This window comes from Haliaeetus leucocephalus, unplaced genomic scaffold (assembly GCF_000737465.1).
Source record: "Haliaeetus leucocephalus isolate CR32 unplaced genomic scaffold, Haliaeetus_leucocephalus-4.0 Scaffold556, whole genome shotgun sequence".
NCBI classification, from domain to species: Eukaryota; Metazoa; Chordata; class Aves; order Accipitriformes; family Accipitridae; genus Haliaeetus; species Haliaeetus leucocephalus.
In genome coordinates, this window is record NW_010972992.1 from 5386587 (window position 1) to 5390477 (window position 3891).

Consider the following 3891-nt stretch of genomic DNA (forward strand, 5'->3'; position numbering starts at 1 on the left):
ACAGAAGCTCTGGATTAGTTTCTAAACTCAGGCTGGTCATTTTACATGTACCTGGGTGTCTCTCTTCTCCCAGCCTCAACCTGTCTTTCCTGTAAAGGGGCAGGGCCTGCATCTGCAATGAGTTTTAAAAACGCTTAGCACAAAGGACCTTTGATCTCAGTTAGAAACTCAGAGGTTTACTGTCACACATGTAAATAACAAATTACATTTAGGAAGTTTCCCCTCCTTTTATGGGTAGAATAATGGAGGCATAGCCAGGATAAGTGATTTGTCCATGAAACTGGTGATAGAGTAAGGAGGCAAATCCTTCTCGCTTAACTTTCAGACCTGTGCTTGAAGCACCAACTCTTCTTGTAGAATGCTTTTCAGCACAGCTAGCTCTTTGCAATTGTTGACACATTTGACCTGAGAGAAATAAAGGATCCAGGTTTTGTTTCAATCCAACATGATGTATTCCAGAGGTGGAGAACTAAATGTTGGAAAATGATCACTATTTAAAATGTTTACTGTGGTAGTGCCTCTGCGAGCAAATTGAGAATCATGCTTTCGCTTTGCTAGGTGCCGTGGAAAGACACAACAAAAAGACATGGTGATTCGTGCCCCCAGACTTGAAAACACCTTCCAATTCCTCAGTGTGGAATTTGCAAAGCGTACCTGTTTCTCTCTCCAACCACATGTGCGTGGATTTGCTTAGATCTCTCCGATCTGCTCTCCAGTGGTGAATCTGTTTACACTAATCCTGAAAGCTCTACTGTTAAGAGACTGGATCTGAACAACTTCAGACTCCTGCTGTTGCGCTCAGACATCCAGACAGAGCTCTTGTTCTTTATTAGAGCGGGGAGGGGTAGAGAGGACTTGTTAGTAACTTTCAGTGCTTGTAAGAGACTGAGAGGATCAGCCTGAATCTGTGCCTCTTGAATCCCCCCAAACTTCACTGAGTTCTGCCAGAACACCTTACTTGTGTGTGAGAAACCCTGCCCGGTCCAAGCCACGCACCTCGTATTTGAGCCACCATCATGCGGCCTTACTTGTTCCAGTGCTGGCCCTCTACACAGCTTGGCCAGCGCACCTATGTCATGACATGACAGCACACCAGGCATCGAGTGCCTGTTTTTTCCAGGAATGAAACACAGCCAAGTAGATGCTGCCCTTCTAGAATGAAGACTCAGCATATTCACTTCACTTATGACTAGGTCCAGATTTGAGCTCAGTTTCTTTAGAGGTAAAAAGCAACTGAGCTGACCTGCAGTGGGAAAACCCCACAACAAGTCACCTTTTCCTTTAAAATAAGAGGTAAATAAAAGTTCTCTGGGTTAGGAAAGGTTTCATTACAGCTGTTTAATAGGGGCAGACTGGATGGTAATGCAAGGTGCTGTTAGGAGATTTGAGTGTGCATCAAAACCAGGTATCTGTGAAGTCTAGAATGAAGTCCCACAGGATTTGTTCCTGGAGGATGAAGGCCATTCTTGTTCTGCTCTCCTGTGACCCCTCCTGGAGGAAGCATGGAGACTTGGCTTTGGAGAAGGCTGTGGCCAAGCTCTCTCTACACTTGGAGCTGAAGTTGCCGTGAGGAACGGAGGTGAAAGAAGAATAGTAACCCTTACGGCTGTAAAAAAGAAAGGCGGCTCTGAGAAAAAAATACCTGCTCCCCTGGAAAAAGTGAAAAGCAATCAGTCCCATGAAGCCAAGTTACAAAGAAGATGGAGTCAAAGGAAGCCTGAAGTAGTCCTCAAGCCTTTGCAGAGAGCTCAGTGCAGTTCTAGGCATGCCAGGCATGAAGGTTTCCTGGGAGCGTAAGGGCGAGCAGTTCTTCTCACTGTATGGCCTTCTCACCTGACCTCCATCCAGAATCCTCTTATACGCGTTCACAGAGAATGCCTGTGTCTCCCAGAGCCTCTTCCAAGCATTTTCCTTGGTTCATTAGGTGATAATAGAAAGTGATTTTTCCCCTGTCATCTTGAGCAATCAGAAGCATTAAGAATAAGAGCCTAAGCCTGAAAGCCTAAATGAGAGGGTTTGATGGGTATGTATATCTGCCTCCTTCATTAGAGCAAAAAGCAGGGATGGCTCCCAGAGCTTGCATTTCTTGAGAACAAACAGGCAAGAAACAAGGATCACGGTCCAGTAGTGTCAAGAGGAAACTGAGGTTTGGGGCTTAGATTCCATTCCCAGATTTGCTGAGCCCCATAGACGCAGTTTCCTTTGCCTTTACTGGTACGAAGCAATAGCTTGTCGCACAAGTGGTCCACCAGTGGACTTTTTGTAGAGGGGGGTACCTACCAGCTGAGGGGGAAGGGAGGTGGAAAATAACACCTGTAAGATCTCGGGCAAATCACTTGGTCCACAAAGGTGAACTCGTCACCTCTCTTAGCCTGTCTTCACTCCTAGTGGGACTGAGTAGCTGCATAACCCCAGCGTGACTGCAGCGCTCATGTTCTCGATCTCAGCCTCTTTACACTTCAGTTTCTTCACCACTAAAATGAAGCTAAAAGCTTCCTCAAGAAGGTGCTAGGAGGTGGTGTTCTTTCTCCTTGTCTGTGAATGCTCTGAGATCATCTGAGAGATGGTGCTGAAGTGGCAGGGGCTGTTATTGCTCAGAAACTACCCTGCTAACTCTGTCGATGGCTGGTTATCACAACAGCAAATCCGTTTCTCACTGTCTGGAAGGCAAGTCCAACTTGCCGCCACCTCCCCCTCTAAGAAAGCAAGTAATCAGAGGCACACCTTGGCACAAAGCTAAGACCTTTTTGTTGTTGTTCTGGGGATCTAAGAATTCATACAGATCTCTTGCTGTCCTGCCACCTTGTAAGACTTGTGGGGCATATTTCTTGTACTGTGTTTAAGGGGATAATTCATTTTTATTTCCCTTCTAGGTAGGATTCTTCCTGCACAGTCGATCCTACTTAGCATCCAAAGGTAGGGAACTCCATCTTGTTGATGTGACAAATCTCTGTAACCACCCCGCAACTTAATTTTGGGCCGTGTTGTCCTCTCGAGGCGGTTTCACGTGGACCTCGTGCCATGCCTGCCATAGCTCGTAATGGAAAACAAATTTATACCGTGTCTCTCAAGTCTCTCTACATCACCAGACGGGAAAAGAGAAGGCTCTAGCCTGCCTTCTCAAGGTGTAGCTGGTCACAACAAGAGTCTGCCAAGGAGAGCAAGCGGCGGCTATTCCCGCATGGCAGTGCCCACGGGAATCCAGAGGGACCTGCACCCACCCGGCGGGGTGCCCCCGGGGCTGGCGGGGTGGCCCCGGGGCTGGCAGGGAGCCCCGGGGCTGGCGGCTCCTGGCGCGGCCGCGGCGCTGGCCCCGCCGTCCGTCGCTCAACCCCCTGTGCCCGCCGCCGCCGGCGCGGCGCTTGCAAGCGCCTCTGCTGCCGTTTAAATGGGCCAAGTTGGAGAAGCGGCGGCGGCGGAGGGAAATCTTGTTTGGTCAGAGTCTCTGAACTATACTGTGACTTGCGAGCACAGATCAATATATGTCTGGCCCGGCTCGGGGAGGGAGGGGGGGGGAGGCCGGCCCAGTAGCCCAACACAGCGAGGGATTTAGGGTCTGGGGGCAGTGGTGTAGGGAGCGCAAGCCCTGCGGTGGCAGCAGCTCGCGGGGGTATAAATGTGTATGTCTGTGTGTCTCTGCGCGCGTGTGTGTATATATATATACACACACATAGCTATATGTAATGTAATACCCTGTTTTTTAAAATTTTGTGCAGGAGTGGAAATTAAATACCAACTCGCAGTGATCATAAAGCCTCCGGTGGGAGCGGGGCGAGTCTGCACTTTGCAGGTGAAGGTGGGCGGCCCCCGGGAAACTTCTCCGCCCGGGTGGCTGGGAGCCCCGCGGGCAGAGCAGGCAGAGCCGGCACCGGCCGGGGGCTTCGTCCTCCC